Here is a 21,811-nt window from a genome sequence, read left to right as displayed (position 1 = left end):
TCTAGTGGTCAAGAGTTTGGCTTTGTAATTGGGAGATCGCCGGTTCGAATCCCGCGTGAGGACTATTTTTTTATTTATTAGTTAGAATGTTGATAGTAAAAAGTATGTGCTTCCCGACCTTCGGTTACTGCAGCAGTGCATTTGAAAGTAAATATTGAAGTATGTTTAGATATTTTTTGTTTTAACTTTATTTTATTTTCACAACTGTAGTATATTTCTGCAATAAATGAAACTGATACAAGATACGAGTGTACATAGTAAAAACACTAGGCGCCACGGTAGCCGAGCGGTTAGAGGCGAGACCTGGAAAGCTAATATCTATTTTGGTACTGGGTTTGATTCCCCGGTCTTAGGCCTTGGATTTTATTTAATAGTTAATAAAAGAAATTATAGTAAAATATGTTTTTCTGCAACCATGTAGGAATGTTCTCATTACTCAATTAAAATCAGCTGTGTAATGCCCAACTTCCCTCACTAGTGGGGAAAAATTCCCATTAGTGTCACTTTCCTCACTAGTGAGTAGAAAAACTTTATTATGCTTCCTTGATATAAGAAGTTTTGTTATTAAATATTTTCTGTAAAACTTTAATAAGTTTATTTAAATTTATTTTATCTAAATAATTAAAAAACGAACATTTAAAAAATAAAATAAAAATTGAAAGGAATATAGAAATAAAAATAATATTCTAATAAATAATTAGATATTTTTAATTATAACAGTTAAAAAAAGGTTATAGTGTTACCTTATAGAAATTTAAAATGGATTCTAGTGATTCCTGTTCAGTTTTTTTTTTTTAGTTAATAACCCTAATGGTTGCATAAAAAATATAATATTTAACTCGAGTGTAAAGTATTTTCCTCACACTCGGCAATTTGCACTTGCACTCGCCTCGCTTCGCTCGCTCGTGCGTGCAAACCTTGCCTCGTGTGAGGAAAAGTACTACTTTCCGCACTTGCTAAGTAAATAACTACTGCTAGTCGCCCACGACACCTAGTTGGTAGTTGGACATAAAGCCATTACTTTACTTTACGTAGTATAAACATGGCTAGCATCAATGCAGAATTCACCCCATTGTAAAACTCCCACAGAAGAACATTTTAGTATTGTGCATTGGCACTTACTGAATTAAGAAGAAGATCGTGTGGCCAGCGGCGGTTCAATAGGCTTGGGAAGATTTCCAGACAATGCAATAAGTTAGGGATACTAGTGGATTAGGATGTGAGGTAATTGTAGTATGGAATTTAATGTAACAGGATCTTACAGCTTCTGAAACATTAGGGAACAAGGAAATCTCGGTGCAAGGTAGAGTTTAGATACAAAGTAAGGAGCTTTAGCGGATTTGACGGAGTGTTTTTGACTGGAAGGATTGGATTCTTGTAGATATTGGAAGCTTTGGCTAAGCCCCAAAGTTCCATTCCGTAAATCCAGACAGGTTTCAGTATCACAGTGTAGATAAGTCGTTTATTGTTTAGTGAATGTTTAGATCGATTGTCGAGAAGTCTAGAGAGAAGTTTGAATCGTCTGTTCAGTTCTTTCCGTTTAAGTCTAGTATGTGGATTCCCAGGTTAGGCGTTTGTCCATGAAGAGTCCTAGGTACTAACCACAATCTGTTATAGGAAGAGGAGTAAGGTTTAGGTAAACGGGTGGAAGAATAGTTCGCTTTAAGGAGAATGTAATGCAATTACATTTGTTTTAATTTTAATTCTTCATTTCTTTAGCCAAGGGCTCAAGAGAGTCTAAATGGGATTGAAGGAAGCGAAAATTAAATATGTTAAATGTATCCCAAAACAGTTGAAATTCTGTTCAACTCTGCTTTCACACAATATTGAATTATGCGGCATTTAACGCGACAAAAAAAAAATCGATCCATTTTAGAATCGAATTGTGAATTTTGATGTAATGCAGATCACGTACGGCAGAGTTGCGCAATCGATATGACGTCTGCTAATTCTAAAGTTTGCCACCGTGCCAATGACAGAATAGTTTATTTTTTTATTTACTTGTATCTGTACAAACTATATGCAATAGCAAATAGTGTGAATATTAGAACTTATTAATTTGTGTTGGCTACACTGCCTTATTGTGTAGTTATCTTTAATGCTTCTTGTGCACTCTAACCACGTTTTCTTATTTTACTTTGACATGTAGTGTTGTTATCTTTTTTCTTCTATACAATAAAGTGTTATAATTGAACTATTCGATTTTTATCGTAACCCAATAGTGAAATATGTTCACACAACTTAAAAACATGTTGGGCGTTACTAGCCAACGCTGGAGCTCTCAATTATTGAATCAATGGTAGGATAGCAATGAGATTTTATGTCCAATGACTTCTTAAAGAAGTTTCGGCGGGTTGGAGATGTGAGCAAAGCGATTATACTAAACGGTTAGGATAAACCTGTAGATTAGTATGGAATTTTCGGGAACAGAAATAGATTTAATTGAGTGACACATCAAACGTTGAGATCTCTGAGGTTGTTATATTGAATTCTAGAGAAACATAAGTTACCTCATAACTGTCGTAAAAACTTAAATCTTAATTCTTTTCTTTGCGGTTTCGATCTGGCTGAACTTGTGACTTTAGACTTAACACGTTTCTCACAGGCTGCGGGAAATTATCCCTAAATAAGTTTGGCACAAAACAGTTACCCAAGGAAATCTACTCTGCAAAGTTTCCACACTTTTTTTGCGGCTTTTCCCCAGACAGAGACATTTTATTGTTTGACTTCATGCAAGAAAAACTACAGCTTGTAATTGAAGCAAAAATAAAAAAGAGATAACAGATATCTTTTCTTTGAATGTAAAAAGTGGCGAACAGATTGGAATTGCACGTTTGGCTTTTCAAAAGATTTTGCCGGTACCTGATAAAAAAAATACGTGAAAATCACGAGTGGAGTAGGCACCCAGTGGTGTCACTCCAGTAACGGGCTTTGCTCTCACGATAAGAGTAGATCACAAGGCCATCTTCTCTTCAATCTCCTTAGAGGATTACCTGGTAATGTGGAGGAAGTTAGGTGTACTATGAGAGGGTTAGGATGAGCTGCTGTAGAGGAATGAAATTTGAGAAAACGAGTGTTTTAGCAAGATCTGTAATGAAAGGTATTTTGAGGTCATTATGGATAGTGAGGTTAGATACATAGAACGGAGCGTTAAGAAGTTTTCGAAGTATTTTTGGACTGTAATGTCTGGAGGCGTAGTGAGTTGGAACGTTTAGTCAATCCCCATACGTCGATGCCGTTTGACCAAATGGGTCGCGGTAACAGTAGATATAAAAGTCTTTTGTTAGGTTGGTTAAGTTTCGAACGTTTGTCAAGCAATCTGGCGAGAAGTTTTGTAGCGTTGGTTAGTTTCTTGTCTTTTTCAGTCTAGTCTGGGGGATTCGATGCCAACCGTTTGTTCTAGGTGCAGTCCAAGGTAGCGTACTTTGTCCACAGTTGGTACAAGAGTTTGGTTCAAGATGATGGGAGGTAGGATTTTCCGTCTTAGAGTAAATACTATATATTTTGATTTCGTAACGTTTGTTTTGATTCGCCACTTGAAAAGCCAGTCCTGTAAGTGGTTGATGTGTGTTTGAAGAGTTCGTGTAGCGATAAGAGGATCGGAATGAGGAGATAAGATTGCAGTATAGTCAGCAAAGGTGGAGAGGATGGTATTTGGATGTTGAGGTATGTCTGCTGTATATAAGGAGTAAAGGACCTAGGACACTGCTCTGAGGAACACCAGCTCGAGCTAGATGGATATAAATATTAATTCGTAAAATTTTGAGACGACAATTTGCGTTTGACTTAAAAAGAAAATTGATTAAAATAAATTATTAAGACTAAAGTATAAATCTATTATAATTTAAATAAATTAAAATCTAAAAATGAGAGGAAACAGTACTTACGGGGCGAGACAGAAAAGAGGGCGACACCCCCTTCCGGGTTAATGGAGCTACTCAAATGTTTTAAGGAACGTAAACGCAATGAAAGCTTGCAATAATTCAATTTGCATTAAAAAATAAGGAATATAGTGAATAAAAAAAAGCTCCATTTTTTTTAATTTATGAACTCTAATTTGAGTTCTTTTTTCTTCCCGTAATTATTATTAAATCTAATTTTTCTTTTTTTTCCCTCCAAAATCTGTAAAAGCTCTTTCTTTCGCCAAAACATAAAGACTGAAAATATTTTTAAAAAAAGTTATGACGTAAATGGTATTGTCGGGTCAAATTTGACCCAAAACCTATATTTTATTTCCTTGCACTGCTCAAGAACGACTGATTTGTCTGGTCGATTGTTGGGTGAGGATGGAAGAGGAGAATTCAGAGAAGGGGAGATATTTATAGTTAATTCCTACAAAATGCCACACAAAAGAAAAACGCGCGGGTCAAATTTGCTCCCGACGATACCCAGTTGAGGGTTAAATTCAATTACATTATTTAGGCATTCAGCTTCTTGCCCAAAGGTTTTATTTATTAAATATTTTTAATTAGCACGTAAAATTCTTATTAAAGTAATAACCCAGGTTCGAATCCCCAGCTGCTGACCCTTAGATTTTCTCTTCCTAGGAGCTTCTTACAGCTCATTGTCCGGAGGCCGGCAGTGCAATGAAAAAAGCTCCGGGCGCCAATAACAATTTTATTTAAATAACAATTCCTAAAAGTCGTTTCTTTTTAATCATATATGGTAATTCTTAACTTGCTTTCAGTACATATTTTATTTATATACAACGTCAAAAACAAGTCACCATATGATGTATGTTATGTATAAAAGAGAAGTGAAAATTTGGTCAGCTGTGGTGTGGAGCCAGCAGTTGAATTATAACCATGTTGGGAAGGTAAAGCAATCCATTAAGACTGACCTCGTGAACCTTTGTACATAACATCATGTCCTTTCCCTTTTAACGTCATCAACTTTCAATGAGTGAGTGTAATTTACTGAAGATGTAAGATAATATGTTACACACATATGACCACATCTAGATTTTCTAACTTCTACACCGGAAACAAAAACTGCCTAAGATTTCATTATTTACGATGCTTTTCGCTACATCATACACAAGTTTAGCTTTCATTTATTAATTGTTACCCACAATGCATTGCAGTCAAAAGTGGCCTCTTTTACCTTCCTCTTGAAAGGTTTAAATACGTAGATAAACCTTCCTCCACTTTATGAGAACCAGGTGAGCCAGTGACATCATACCCTAATCTAGCGAATAACTAACTACACTGCAAATCCGGGAAGCCGCCTCCTTCTCTTCTGCGCAGGAGCTATACCCTCTTACAACACCTGCTACCTACCCCCAAGGAACTTCTTCCCTGAACTTTGCATTTCCAAAACTTTGATGAGCTGATCAACAAGAGATCAACGCTTTACTCTATATGAGAGAGAAGTATGTGAGAAAGAGAACATGAGTAGGAGAGAGAAGAACTAGGAGAAGGATGAGGTTTAGGTCTTCAGACTGCGAGGAAGTCTCGAAGCCTCTGGCGATTCAGTCGGCGAGGAGGATTGTCAGAGGAGGCGAGAGACTGTACAAGAGAATTTGAGCACGTAGAGAGAGCAGTATGGAACTTTTGGTATTTAGTCTTGGCGAATTGGTGTACGAATGGGATGTTGAGGTCGTTGTGAAGTGTGAGGTTAGTCACCGTAGAAAGGAGCGTCAACTATCTGTCGGCAGTAGTTTTGACTGAAATGTCTGTACAGTCCGTATGTTTGTAGTTTTGGCTAAACCCCACAGCTTTAGTCCGTAAAAGTTCACATAGGTTTGAGAATAGTCCTGTATATTAAGCGTTTGAGTTCTATGGGTAATTTGGAGCGTCGTCCAAGTAGTCTGTAAAGCAGTTTCACACGTTTTGTCATTGCTTGTCTTTTAAGTCTAGTATGTGGGTTCCACGTAATATAACATTAAAAGAAATTTTTCAGCTACGGATTTTACAATTTTCTGAAATTCGGTGGCCCTCGCCTATCAGCAGTTTAGTTTCAGTAGCGCTCGAGCGCTGTTATCCATTCAATGTTTCCACAAGTTATTCTTAGCTTAGTTATTACTATTATTATTATAGTAAGTTACGAGGTGTGGCAATTAAATAACGAGACTGATGCTGCTACAGAAGAACTATGCATGCGCCAAATCCTAAAGACAGAAAGCTGTGCAGCGTAAAGCCTTCTCTTTCGATTGCGATTCACGTATTTGTAGAGAAATCTGTCTGACCGGAACCGTCGTTTGTGTGAGAGGTGTTAGTTTCGTTTTGCCGAAAACATGATACTACACATGTAGTAGAGCAACGAATTGTCGTGAAAATTCACATGAAACTTGGTAAAACCGCTACTGAAACTTATCTTTTATTAAAAGAAGTTTATTGAGATGAATGTTCATCACGTGTGCAAGTTTTTGAGTGGTTCAAGCGTTTCCAAGATGGCCGAGAAGTCGTCGGAGATGATGACCGCCCGGGTCACCCTTCCACGTCCAAAACGGATGAAACTATCGATTTTATAATTAATCAACATTACTACCGTGAGGTGCTTGCTCAACTCCGTGAAAGAGTAAGGAAAAAAACGACCCGATTTGTGGAAGAACCAAGTCACGGGGTTCTCTATCAAGACAACGCGCCGGCTCACACTGCATTGTCTGTCAAGACGTTTCTAGCCAAGTACAACATCCCAGCTTCGCTTTCTCAGTTCGCTCCTAATATCACTATTCTTAATCGATATTAAGCAATATCTAGAAGGTGATTCGGTCAAGGAGAATTAAAATACTTGCATTTGCGGACGATCTAGAGATTCTCCGCTTCTGTGCCACAATCTCTCCAGAAAATGATTCTTTGGAATGGGATTTTTGGAACTGAATATAGGTAAAACTAAGATTGTAATCTTTAAGAATGGATCTTTTCAAGCAGAAAAATAGCTTATTATTATTATTATTCGTATCAATTCTCTATGTTATGCAAATTCAAATTTATTTTTTAAAGCCCGATGCGCCATATTGCAATACATTATTTAACTGACTAAAAATAAATAAATAAATTTTAAACTCCAAAATTTCTCCGTTGAAATATTTCAAATAATACAGTAATGATATGCGTTTATCATTGGTATATATTTATTTATTTAGAGCATAGAATTACAGGATGCCAAATATTGCTGCATTATGAATTACCATGTATTATACACAAAATAAAGCAGAAATTGGTTGTCTAAATGGATATATATAATTGTAGAAGCGCCATTTACGAGCTATACGTAATTTTCTGTTTTTGGATTACGCTGGCCAAAGCATAAAAACACAAAAAAATGACAAATTCAAGCCTAGGCAAGCGTATACATGCCTTTTTGTTAAAAAAAAAAAAAAAAAAAAACCAGGTATTTATGCCTATGTGTGTATGAATGTGGCCTGTAGGCTATATCACTTAGAGAAGATCTGGAGTTAAGAAACATTTTGTGCAACGAGATGTTTATTTAGTTGGTGAACGAAGTGGATTTTAAAGATCGGTGTGAAGGGTTACATTTGGAAACGTAGCGTACAGTTTTGGGCTATTTTACGAAAAACTTTTGACTAGAATGATTGGAAATGATAGGAATTGGAATTGGAATGATAGGAATTGGAATTGGAATTGGAATGATAGGAATTGGAACGATAGGAATTGGAACGATAGGAATTGGAATTGGAAAGATAGGAATTGGAATTGGAATGATAGGAATTGGAATTGGAATGATAGGAATTGGAATTGGAATGATAGGAATTGGAATTGGAATGATAGGAATTGGAATTGGAATGATAGGAATTGGAATTGGATGATAGGAATTGGAATGATAGGAATTGGAATTGGAATGCTTGGTTAATGCTCAAACTTCGGAATGATTTTGAATGATTTTTTTCCCCCCCAAAAAATATAAAATTACAAATAAAACTTATAGATTGATGTAGTAGTTTTCGTAGACACTAAAAACAAAGCAGTCAAAAAGTCTATTCAAGCTGAGACGTCTTTCATTGAGTAATTCAATCCAATAGCTTATTGTTTTGGATTTCTTAACCAGTTAAGCGTGTTTGACGTGTATATGTCAAATCAAATCTCTATTATGGTGCATTCGACGTGTATACTCGTTGTGAAAAATATAAAATTGCCATTAATTATAAAAACTAGAAATTTTTTAATAAAATACAATAAGAATATTATTTGGTGGGATGTTTCCTTTATCTTACCAATAGAACTGATAAGTGGTTGGTACATGTTTGGTCTCCGCATTAGAGATTGGGGAATTACGCACAAAAATAGAAGCATTCAACCATTGTGCAATGCCCGTTTTTACCTTAGATAGAGGTTCAGGACCTCAGTACGAGCATGATTTCATTTTACACAGAATTCCAAAGCTCTTTTCTTCCTTGTAAAAGCTCTTGCGTCCCCTAGTTAACTAGGAGCAATGCATAACGTGAAGCGGTGCAAGATTTTGAATGAGCACAGAATGCTCTGTAATCTCAAGCCCCGTAGAGATTACACAAAAAGTTGCTTGCAGTGACTATTACGACGTTGTAAAGTTTTGGGTTGTTTTGCCCTGCTGCGTTCGACGAAAGAAAAAAAAAAAAATAATAAAACGTTTATTCATAAGAGTGCCTTAAAACTTAAAATTGTGTTTTCTACTTAACTCAAAATCAACAATTAGCACGATTGCAATATTTCATTTTACAGGAGTAAGAGAAAGAAATAATGCGATAAAAATAAGGAAAAATGAGTTTTCTTCTTCTTGGAATGAAAACTTTTGAATATAATATATGTACACACAGAAGGAATCTGGCCAGATGTTGGTCTAGTGGTCAAGAGCATGGCTTTCTGTGTGAGAGATCACCAGATCGAATCCCGTGTAAGTCTACTTTTTATTTGTTAGAAAAAATTATTTAGAGTAAAGTATGAAGCTTCCGCCCTCCGACCACGACAGCTAATTAGTTAAACGTTGAGCCTGACCTAAAAAAAAAAAAAAATAGACTATTACTCCGACTTTACTAGAAAGAACCCAGTTGTAAAATAATTGCAAAATGTATAAGTATATGTTCTTTAAAATGTACTTCTTCATTTGATGTGAAAGGTATGCACAAAAAAACATACGTAATGCAGCTAATAAAAATAAAAAGCCATATTAAAACAGATTTTTCGTCGTAAAAAATCTGTTTAACAAAGACTTACACAATGGAATTTCTGAGATTTTAATATTGAAAACAATAAGTGAAATAACAAAAGCTTATACTGTGTTACGAATTCTCTAGCATAGAGTAGATGTTAACAGTAATAAGTATGCTGTGAATGTGAACATTTCCTCACATATCGTACATACAGGGGTCGGTCTGTTTACAGAAGGATTTGAAAAAGATACCCTAAGCCTAATATTGCACAGAGCTAAGAAACTATGACAGACTTGGGAAATTATCAAAACACCTTTTGGGAATAAGCAATAAGAGAGAAACAGAAAGACTCAAAAACCAATGGAAAGAGCAGGAGTATTCTGTTACAAAACCATCAGTTATTCTAAATCTCCAGAGAGTGAGCTTTTCTTGTATGATGCCTATATACCAGTGAGCTACACTGAATTATACAAGTGTTTTGCGACTTTGGATGACACTAGAGGGATAGAAGCGAATAAACAATAGGACTAGGTCACAATAGACACAATGGGAGAAATAAAACTATAAAGTTGCTGCGCAGAAAAGACAAAACTCAATTTTAAAGATAAATATTTATATGTATCTTTGTATGGTGTTCCAACTTTTTAAAATATTGAAGAGGAACTTCCTGTATGTAATGAAGGAAAAAGGATGAGAGAGGTGCACTGCCAAGCTAAATATGACTGAACTAATTAGAAGCATTGAACTAAATTAATTACTGAAGAAAACTGAAGGAAATATTGCACGTTGAAGTTTGCTACTGTTTCACATACCCTAAACTTTGATTCGTTATATCTCGATTTCTATTCATAGCAAAACTATGTAATTTGGTTCAAATGTAGACTACAACTATCTCTACAATTGAGAGAAATTTCAACATTCCAGGTAGAATACTGAAGGAAATATTGCATGTTGAAGTTTGCTAATGTTTCACATACCCTAAACTTTGATTCGTTATATCTCGATTTCTATTCATAGGAAAACTATGTAATTTGGTTCAAATGTAGACAACAACTATATCTACAATTGGGAGAAATTGCAACGTTCCAGTTAGAATACTGAAGGAAATATTGCACGTTGAAGTTTGCTACTGTTTCACATACCCTAAACTTTGATTCGTTATATCTCGATTTCTATTCATAGCAAAACTATGTAATTTGGTTCAAATATAGACTACAACTATCTCTACAATTGAGAGAAATTTGGATGTTCCAGATAGAATACTGAAGGAAATATTGCATGTTGAAATTAGCTATTGTTTCACATACCCCAAACTTTGATTCGTTATATCTCGATTTCTATTCATAGCAAAACTATGTAATTTGGTTCAAATGTAGACTACAACTATCTCTACAATTGAGAGAAATTTCAACATTCCAGGTAGAATACTGAAGGAAATATTGCACGTTGAAGTTTGCTACTGTTTCACATACCCTAAACTTTGATTCGTTATATCTCGATTTCTATTCATAGCAAAACTATGTAATTTGGTTCAAATGTAGACTACAACTATCTCTACAATTGAGAGAAATTTCAACATTCCATGTAGAATACTGAAGGAAATATTGCATGTTGAAGTTTGCTAATGTTTCACATACCCTAAACTTTGATTCGTTATATCTCGATTTCTATTCATAGCAAAACTATGTAATTTGGTTCAAATGTAGACTACAACTATCTCTACAATTGAGAGAAATTTCAACATTCCAGGTAGAATACTGAAGGAAATATTGCATGTTGAAATTTGCTAGTGTTTAACATACCCTAAACTTTGATTCGTTATATCTCGATTTCTATTCATAGGAAAACTATGTAATTTGGTTCAAATGTAGACAACAACTATATCTACAATTGAGAGAAATTTCAACATTCCAGGTAGAATACTGAAGGAAATATTGCATGTTGAAGTTTGCTAGTGTTTAACATACCCTAAACTTTGATTCGTTATATCTCGATTTCTATTCGTAGGAAAACTAAGAAATTTGGTTCAAATATAGACTACAACTATATCTACAATTGAGAGAAATTTCAACATTCCAGATAGAATACTGAAGGAAATATTGGAAGTTGAAATGTGCTAGTGTTTAACATACCCTAAACTTTGATTCGTTATATCTCGATTTCTATTCGTAGCAAAACTATGTAATTTGATTCAAATATAGACTATAACTATTTCTACAATTGAGAGAAATTTCAACATTCCAGATTGAATACTGAAGGAAATATTACATGTTGAAATGTGCTAATGCTTAACATACCCTAAACTTTGATTCGTTATATCTCTGTTTCTATTCATAGAAAAACTATGTAATTTGGTTCAAATGTAGACTACAACTATCTCTGGATTTGAGAGAAATTTCAACATTCCAAGTATAATATTTTTATCATTTATAAATAAGGTACTTTGCTGCGTGATTTTGATAGCAACGACCAAGTCTGAATTAAAAGTTTTATTTCCTTGTAATAGATGTACAACAGTAAATTTAGCAGTACTTAGTTCAGATATTGAACTCTAATTGGTACAAAGTTTTGCACAATTAGTTAAAAGTGGTCGTAACTAGTTTGGCACTTGTCTAACACTGAGGTTTAACATCTGTATCAAACTGTATAGACGGGAATTAACTTAGAAACGTACAACTTTATAGGTATCTTATATTACTCGTGGGATTGTTAATGAACAGCATTTACTATTAAAGTTGGCATTGGTTACCAATAATTACTTTTAAGTTTAATTATTGAACACTGATTGATATGCTTTAATCCGGAGCTTACTAATTTAATGCTCTCTAAGTAGTCTTTCTCATGGAAATTTAATGAAAACATATTAAATAGCGATTTCTTCTTTCAAAAGTTTGAATTAAGGTTTCTAGCGACTTGGTAAAATAATGAAATAACTGTTAGCCTATGATTTTCTCTGAGAATGCTACTCTCTCGGATAAGGTACAATAAAGCGGATATATTCTTAGTTAGTAATAAATTTTTCCCGATCAAATAAAAAAGAAAAAAAAATTTGTTTTTCCTGTGCTCTTATTTGTTTCTGAATTTTTAGGAAGACAGTGTTTACTTTTTTAAAAATTTAAAAATAGAAAAATGAAAAATAAATAAATAAAACTACGTGGTTCATGTAGAATAAGTGCATTTGTTTTCTTCGTGCGGTTTCTTGGAGAGATTGGATGTAAACTCTTTCTTCGGTCTAAGTTTTAGGTATTGTACGAGGGTCGTTTGAAAAGTCCGTGCAAAGTCAGAGAGATAGCACTACTGGCGCGTATCGAGGTTATGTTTAGTTAGTAGCATCTCTTGGAAGAACACGCACCAAGTTTCAGCCAGATCGGTCTATTTCTTTGTGTTTGGCAATCGTTTGAACCGAGGAAGTCGAGTGATTTTCAAAAAATGGACGAAAAAGAATTTCGTGTGTTGATTAAACACTACTTTATGAAAGGCAAAACACCTCAGGAGACTAAAGAAAAGCTTGATAAACATTATGGTGACTCTGCACCTTCGATTAGAACAGTTTATAAGTGGTTTCAAAATTTTCGGAGTGGCCATATGGGCACAAGTGACGCTGAACGTTCTGGACGCCCTGTTGAGGTTACTACTCCAGAAATCATTGATAAAATCCATGATATGGTGATGGATGACAGAAGAGTGAAGGTGCGTGAGATTGCTAGTGCTGTGGGCATCTCGAATGAACGGGTACATAATATTTTGCATCAACATTTGGACATGACAAAGCTATCCGCAAGATGGGTGCCGCGATTGCTCACGCTTGACCAAAAACGAAATCGTGTGAAGTGTTGCAAGGACGGTTTGCAGCTGTTCCAGAAGAATGCGCAGGACTTTAAGCGTCGTTTCGTCACTGTGGATGAAACATGGATACATCACTACACTCCTGAGACCAAAGAACAATCTAAACAATGGGTTACCAAGGGGGAATCTGCGCCAAAAAAGGCGAAGACCGTTCCTTCGGCCGGTAAGATTATGGCGACTGTCTATTGGGATTCGCAAAGAATAATCCTCATCGACTATCTGGAAAAGGGTAAAACTATTACAGGTGCATATTATTCATCGTTATTGGACCGTCTGAAAACCGAGCTGCAAAAAAAACGCCCACGATTGGCCCACAAAAAAGTCCTTTTCCATCACGACAACGCACCAGCTCACACCTCAGCAGTTGTGGTCGCAAAATTAATGGAAATAGGGTTCCAACTCATTTCACATCCCCCCTATTCTCCAGACTTGGCTCCCTCGGACTACTATTTGTTCCCCAATATGAAGAAATGGCTGGCGGGAAAAAGATTTTATTCAAACGAGGAGGTGATTGCAGAAACGAATGGCTATTTTTCAGACTTGGACAAATCCTATTATTCGGAAGGGATCAACAAACTAGAGCAGCGTTGGACGAAGTGTATAAGCCTAAAAGGAGACTATGTTGAAAAATAAAAAAGGTTTACCCCAAAAAATTAAGTAGATTTAATTTTTGCACGGACTTTTCAAACGACCCTCGTAATGTTTGAAACCTTAGAAGAAGATTGGGTGCATTGGACTAAAAGGTGTGGTCTTCTAGTGAGAAAGGCCCAGAAAGACAGATCTACACTCCCAAGAACATCCGGAAACCTTGGATTACAGCAGAGGTCGCCAAAGTGGTCTATACATAGACCCCGAGGGGTCTATTTAATAAAAGTAGGAGTCGATCTGAGTCAGGAGGTCGAAGGAAAAAACATTTCGAACCCAGTATAGCGAACCTTGCGAAGAAACACCGGGCACACCCATCTCATTAATTAAGAAGCAATACTGTAGTTACATTACTTATTTATAATTACTTATTATTTAATAAATATTAAGGTATTTAAATTTCAACATTAAGATATCTTTCATAAAACTATTGTTACACAATGTAAAATTACCTTAATAAATGTTTAAAACCATAAAATAGATAGTTTTAATTTAATTAACTGAAAATTACTTTTATGGGGGATCGATGGAGATTTCGAAAAATTATACAAGGGGGGTCATGATCAAAAACGTTTGGCGACCCCTGGATTACAGGAACGGTTGCTCTTTATTATCGGCTTTCCATTCTTTTTATAGCTTCCATGGATATCTTGGATCAGGGTAGTTACCCTTGTCTTGGATAAGAGCATACCTTAATTAGAATCATCTTAACGCCTTCAAATTTGATGGAGTATTGTTCAGAATATCTTGGGGGTGGTGTATTGGATATTGGTTATCTTTGGTATGAACTGTGGAAGTTCCTGATTGCCGGTACTTCCCTAGAGAGGCTAGGTGAGAAGTTCCATCCACCTTAAGGGCATTAGGGAGCGTAGTCTTTTAATTTCAGGAATCAACTTTCCTTCTTGTTTGTGATAAATCGATAGCCACCTACCAGATCAACCCATCTACCAAAACTCTTAATTGCATCCCACAGGAGGGGGAGAAAATTGTCTGGATCTCTCTACCCTATTGGAAGTTGTATCTTTATCTTTTAAGTCGGAAAACACTTCATCCCTTATATCATCCCTTAATACTTAATTTCTTGGTCCCAAAATTGGTTTGCCTGACTGATGTTGGCAAGACACTGCATAATATCGATCTCCGCTTTAGCCTTTTACTTCCATCGTATCGTTGCCTTCGACTCTTCACAATAATAAACGACGATAACTTCTAAAACCCCAGTTAAAAAAAAATGTATTCTCCTGTGTGCAATAAAATGAAATATAATATAATGCAGCTTCTTCTCATTTTGTTAAATCGATTGGGAATCTATCGATAGTAGACGGAGCATCTTAATCTACTATCAAGAAAGAATGTTTAGCAGTTAAGTGGTAAAGTTCACAATTGTATCGATCAACTTGACTAATAGTCTTTCCTATTTCTATTTATTTTCTATTATCAACAATTTATTTACAAATTCGTTTAATAATTATTTTTCTTCGCTGCCATCCTAATCTTTTTCCGGATTCAGTTCTCATATCTCAATAGTTGGTCCTTAAATGTTCTAAGGATATTCTTATCTTAAACTTTCAACGACATTTCATCCTTCTTTCGTCCAATGACCTTAGCATCTTATTGTAAACTAGCAACCTATGCTTTTCACAATGGTTTGCGGAAGAAGACTGCCTTTTATGTCAATACTGATATTCATTTTCTTCGGATAAAACGGTTTTTATCCGAAGAAAATGAATATCAGTATTGACATAAAAGGCAGACTTCTTTCCACCGACGTAAATTTAAAGATTCAAACTCTTTTGACGATCAATCCTTGTACAACTGTCCTACCGTACAGTTTTAAATTGTAACGTAATTCTGTTTAACTTTGTATAATTTGAATAATTCTGCTAACGAAGATCCCTAAGCTTGGAGCAGTGCATTGCAAGAAGCGTGGTAGAGAGAGACAGCGGCTTTCAGAAGTGGTTAGGTGTTCATCCTCAGGATGTTTCTACCACATACATATTGTATACTAAAGGGTTGCGGCCAAGCGAATAGCAAATAGGCTAGCATCAGAGCGTGCGGGTGTATTAGACAAGGAGAGAGTAAGTTGTATATGCTTAGAGTGAGTAAGCAGCAAGCAGAAGGGCTGAAGGGTACTAGAACTGAGTTAACAATAAGGACCAACCGCTGGTTGTTGTGATCCGCTTGCCGTACGACCATGAATCCGGTTTAAACTGGGCGCTGACCACTGTTGTGGTTTGTTAGGGCAACCCTAGGAGGTTTGCATTTACGAATGGGACGCTATTGACTACCTGCAATGGGCAAGGTTATTCCAATAAGGCACCCTTATTCTGATGGCATATAGCAGAAAAGTTGTTTCTAAACGTCTCCACTGTTCTGTATAACATAAATTGTTGACTTACAGCCATAAACTAGCTTTATTCTTCCAGCATAACTTTTTTATTCAGACCTTTATATTCAACAGCTATAAAGAGAGAATTGTTCCGATCACTTTTAAGAGGCTAAACCCTTCAACAAACAAGAAGAAAAACGATCAGCCACTTTAAAAAAAAATCAAAACTTATTTTATCGATGTGCAGTAGAATAAATAATTCAATTTCTATTTAATATTTGTAGGTAAATTTAAGTGTATGTTATATGAGTGGCAACACTGTTGATGTTATGTTAGGTTATGCCTTATGTATTAAGTGAATAAACTAAACTTATGTTAGATTGGTGTCTATTTCAACCCTTAAATATTAAACGTTATAATTTTTGTTTGTTTTTTTTTCTCATTTTTACATATGTAAAAGTGCCATCAGAGGGGGCTGCCGACAACGCCACACAGCCTGAAGGTTAGGTTATAGTCTAGAAAGGTTTAGCGTCATTTTAGAGTGTTTACGTTACAGTTTTTCATATTGTTTAACGACGGTGAAATATAACTAGTAATTTAATTATTCTTTACAGAATAATAAAATCTGTTTTTGGAAACCGTCTTACACATATTTAAACTTTTAATTCTTCTATTTAGAAGTTATACGAGCGTACCAAATTTCGATTTAAAGTTATCACCGAAAACACCTACGTTTTGAGGTCGGTCCACTGAGACTGAAAAAAAGTTTGTAAATGTAAACATTTAATATATATATTCTCCATTTCATATAAATGAAAAAATTGTGGAAAGTGAAATATTTATATTTCGCTTGGGTTCTTTCAGGAGTCGAGGCTATAGAGTTTCGGTTAAAATCGGTATTTTTTTTTATATTTTTTTTTTTAGCCCAAATCGCCTACTTCAATAACCAGAGCTCAAAAATTGAGGAGAAACAGCAAGAGATTGAGTTGAGCTATCCTTTTAATTTTTTTTTTGACTAGATAAAACAACTCCTACTGAATCTGCCAAGAGCCGTAGCAGAAGAGCGTGCTCATCGTTGGCCAATTGCGTGTCCAATGACCAAATATGGTGATTAAGACGGTAGAACATATCTTTAGTTGTAACCTAAATCATAATGATATCACGACTTCTTATCCACATTCGTAAACCTCTCTAGTAGTTAGCTGAACATTCTGCAATTGCCAGTATAATCGCAATTAATGCCGCCAAGGGAGGCAGAATAATGTTTTTTTTTATATACATATGTTTTAAGGCGCGTCAACATCTAAGGTTATTGGCGCCCGGTGCTTTTTTCAATGTACTGCCGGCCTCCGGACAGTGTTCTCTCGTTACAGACAACACTGTCCATCACCGGACAGTGAGCTGTAAGAAGCTCCTAGGAAGAGAAAAATCTAAGGGTCAGCAGCTGGTTTCGAACCCGGGACCTCCGCGTGGGAGTCCAGTATGCGCTAATCTCATAGCTAATCCCTTCCCTCAGAATAAATGTTATTTTGTTAAAGAAATGCAAGTATGGTATATTCATAAAATTAATCTGTAAAAAACAAAAGAATGCGAGGAGATGCGATAATTTATGAAGAACAAGTGGCGCTATACTATAATATGAAAAGTTTGGAAACCACTAAGCTGGGGGATGGTTCGATAAGCCACTTTGCCTGCATTCTAAAGGGGATGATATATCGTAGGGATTGTATATATTACGGTTAAGGACCGCCCCTTTGACCCTATAATAATAATAATAATCGTAAAAACACAAATATTCAACAAAATCCCTTTATAAACATTCAATGTAAAGAACTGTAACCGAATGCAATCTGGGCCCCCCCCCCCAAGATACTATGGTCTGGGGCTCCATTTAGATAAAACGTGTGATGTTGCCCACATACCCGAGAGTAGCAAAATAATTCCTTTACTAAGTAGCTGAATAGCGTCCAAGCGTGGTTAGAAACCCTTCCTCCTAACTTGGGCAGTAAATATTTGTGTGCCCATAGTGGGAATTTGGCCATCTACCTAAAGGGGGCGTTTCAGCTGAGCTCAGCGTGTGTCCAGCCAACTCAGCGCCTCTACGAATACTATTTCCTCAACTTCAATTTCTACTTACTGTAACTAAGGATAATATTTATCTTGAAAGTAGATAATTATTTATTTACATAGGAATTAGAATTGTATTAGCGCAAATGTTTACAATAAATTATATTCTCTAACATTTAATTTACAATAATAAACCTTTTCCTATTCATTGTAATTCAAAATATGGTACCAAATCACACGACTTTTTTTTTATTTAAATTTGTAAAGTTATAATTATTACACTCACTTGAAATTCGGAATTTCCAAAACGGATAAGGACCGCCCTCTTGACCCTGTAATAATAATAATAATCGTAAAAACACAAATATTCAACAAAATCCCTTTATAAACATTCAATGTAAAGAACTGTAACCGAATGCAATCGGGGCCCCCCAAGATACTTTAGGGAATATTTTGGATTAAATCGTATAATTCTTTAGGATCTAATGTCTCTAAATCAATTTCTTTACCACTATTTTTGTAAATGAGAAGCATCTGAAAGATAATAGAAGACTGAATTTGCATGATAAAATTGTTGATGGGTTAAGCTAAAAGAAAAAGTAAACAATATCTTTACTTTAAATAACAAATACATAAATCTTGACTTTTATTTAAAGAATTTAAGCAGAAAATTTGTTTTTTGAGAGCAATCCTGATGTATTAACCGGGTAGGCTTCATTGTAAAGGTTCATTTTATTGTAATGTACGTTCTTACAAAACTGTATTTTACCCTACATTGCGCAGTGATGCAGATATGGAATCGCTTGGGATTTTTAGCCTGTACTTCCATAAGTCAATATGAACAGTGTGTCAACACTGTTTCTGTGCTTAAGCGCGCTCTGATGTCTTTATGAATCGTACTTGTAACCTTCCCTGTAGTTTGGTTTACATGTTTATGTAAATTAATCCAGTAAAACGTGTTGTGTTCCTTGACTCCAGTGAGCGAAGATTCGTCATTTTTTAAGTGTAAAATAATCAATTAAATACTAAAGGTAGGTAAAAAAATATAAAATATTGAATGCTTTGTTATGTATTTTTAATTATTTAAAATCAGCATTAACTTCAGTTTTGTTCTTCTTATTTGACAAAAATTAGTAAAATATTCATGATTCAAATATGAATCAATGCACATTTTTAAAATGCTATTTTTTGATGATTTTTTGATCATGCAAATTCTGTCTTCTGTTAGCTTTCAGAATTATATGATTTAATCCAAAATATTCCTGAAGGCAGTGAAGATGAATCAGAAGATTCTGAAGACGAGTAAGGAAAATGAAGTACGTTCTGGTCCTATTATCACCAATTTAGGTGGCTTTGAATGCAAAACAGAAGTTTAAACAGAAATTCGCTCCCCAAAAAACCAACAAATAAGATTTATTATAGTGTTAAACTTTAATTTTAGATGTAAGAAGCAACAATAGATAAATAAATACAAGAAATTTTACTCTTTTTTAAAATAATTTAATGTAGTATAGAGTATTTTTTTTTTATAGAGAATAAGAAATGCTTGATAAAAAGTCGTAATTACGTAAAATAAACGATCAATAATAAAAAACATATATACTGTGGCTGTTTTTATCTTGTTTGTTAAATATGAAAAATGATTCTTTAACCCAATGTTGTTAGTTGTCGAGTTTGATTGCTTAGTTTAATTCCATAACTTATTGCCCAGTTTCTGCACTTTATTTTCGATTGTAGACACCCAGCAAAAGTGCTAAAGCACCATGGGAGATATATTATTTTAGTATTCCATTCGAATATACAGCTGGTGTACATGTGTCTACAGATATGATTTTGTAAACAAGGAACGTGACTTGGACCTTATTGGCAGAGAAACTGGGATCCTTAGAAGTAGATGGTGAAGAGAAAGAGGATTATATTCAAAGTATATTTTTGTTTTAGAATATAGAAGAAGTAAAAAGAAATTTGTATTAGGCATTGCCGTAAAGATCAACCAATAAAAGGATGCTGCTGTTAGCAGACTTTTCTTGAAACTAATAATTTTAACAAACAGTTTTATTCTCAAATTGAAACGTTCTAGATTCTAGACATTTCTTGAAAGTCTAACCTAACGCTGTAAATAATATGATTATTTTGACGTGAATACGTCTTTAAATTTGCTATCATATGGAGGCAATCCAAAAAACCTAATGATAAAAAAAATCGGGGGATACAGTTTGGCATTATAGTTTCGAATCTATCGTCTACATCCAAAATTAAATTAGACCACTGGATAGCTAAAGGATCAAAGAATTCATTACGATAAACGAGGACTGTGACGCATCGCGCGCGGTTGAGGGGTAAGCGCCGCCATTTTGAGATAATTTTGCTGCGTATCGAGATTTGCAATTAGTATAACTTTTGACTCGGAGAAGCTACGATGTTCGTCAGCTGTCGTCACAATCTATCGATTGTATATAAAAATTAGTGTAAAATAGTGACAGTGAATATAATAAGGTGTTAGAATAGAAAATATTATCAAAAATATATAATGTCGGCCTATACGCGTCGAAAAGCCAAAACCAAATACAGAGATCGTATACGTGTTGGAAAGGGCTTCTCAAGAACAATCGAATGGTAATAATAAAACACCATATGACCGTGTCAAGCTGTGCCGGGAACGTAAAAGAATGAATGCGGCCGAGCGGATCAACGACGGTGTCAGTACATCTGCAGCTGGGGAGGTTGAAATTATGCAAATGGATGATGAAATCGCTTCTATATCGTCAACGGACTGTATAGGCACAGATTGTGTTTGATCGGTCGATTATGAAGACACATTGGGCAGCAGCTAGTGCACGTTTCACTACGACGTTTGCCAACAATTCATTCGGATGTAAGTGTGATGTGTGTGATCGTCTATGATTTCTGCGCTCATTGAAGCTAACAAAAGAAAAACACTTACCGCTGTTTAATAATACTATGTACTCGTACTTAATAAAGTTATATTGTATCACAGTAATTATTTGTTTCCTTGATTTCATCCTAAATACATAAATAAAAATATTTCATATAAAAAATATAACCCGTTACGTAAACGTATTCACGTACAACACACGGCCGTGTCCATGACACAGCCACAGTACTTTTTTTAAATTCACTCTTCAAGAACGAAAATCTATTTAAAACCGGTCAAATACCTACAAGTCAGGGATAGTTTTTTTAGAAATTACGGTGTTTTTAATTGAGTTTAAGATGGTTTTTAAAACTAATCAATAAGTTTGGTAGATTTTATAGATTTCGATTATAAAAATCAAATATCCTTAAATGCGTGTTTTTTTTTTTGTTGGCCATCTAAAACAGAAAATTGTAAACGCTTGTTATTCTCTCCTGAGGACTAGTGGGTAGATATTAAAAAAGTTTAGCAATTACTTACCTTTCTTGATCAAAAGTATTGTATAATGGAAGGTAAAGACTATGGACAAAGGGGTAAGATAGCTTTTTTTTAAAAAAAAGCTAAAGAAAGGAAAACAATGAGCAAGTCTTTTGGGATTAACTTTTAGAGTTGGGCCGAGAAAAAACTGAGAAATACGTATTTCAAGTTTTTTCAAAGATACTGTTACAATAGTTTCTTTTAAATTGTTTCAAAATAAATACGATTTAAAGAATTTAATATTTATTTAAAAAAAAAAATTAGTCTGAACACCCACATATTATTATTATCTACTACTGTCTAGGGCAGTGATGGCAAACCTATGACTCGCGAGTCAGACAGTGACTTGACCCGCACAAGCTTTTTCACTCACCCAAAATTGTTAGGCAACTATTTGTTTGTTTACGAGGGTTGATTTAGATTT

General features: G+C 35.0%; 1 protein-coding gene across 6 annotated transcripts in view; it reads right to left on the bottom strand.

The window, feature by feature from the left end:
- The window catches only part of LOC141447096 (obscurin-like), a 676,918-nt gene that overhangs the window by 166,068 nt on the left and 489,039 nt on the right, over positions 1–21,811 (bottom strand). For 2 of the 6 annotated variants that reach the window (XM_074114296.1, XM_074114300.1), the window contains one exon: positions 18,262–18,307. The exons of the other annotated variants lie outside the window; for them this stretch is intronic. The gene's annotated coding sequence lies outside the window, so the exon portion shown is untranslated. The remainder of the gene's footprint in view (positions 1–18,261; positions 18,308–21,811) is intronic. 6 annotated transcript variants of the gene reach the window in all.

The sequence above is a fragment of the Rhodnius prolixus genome, unplaced genomic scaffold (assembly GCF_049639745.1).
Source record: "Rhodnius prolixus isolate KJV_2025 unplaced genomic scaffold, Rpr scaffold_7, whole genome shotgun sequence".
Lineage (NCBI taxonomy): Eukaryota > Metazoa > Arthropoda > Insecta > Hemiptera > Reduviidae > Rhodnius > Rhodnius prolixus.
The sequence above is the reverse complement of the archived record's forward strand: the minus strand, read 5'-3'. Positions and strand labels throughout refer to the sequence as shown.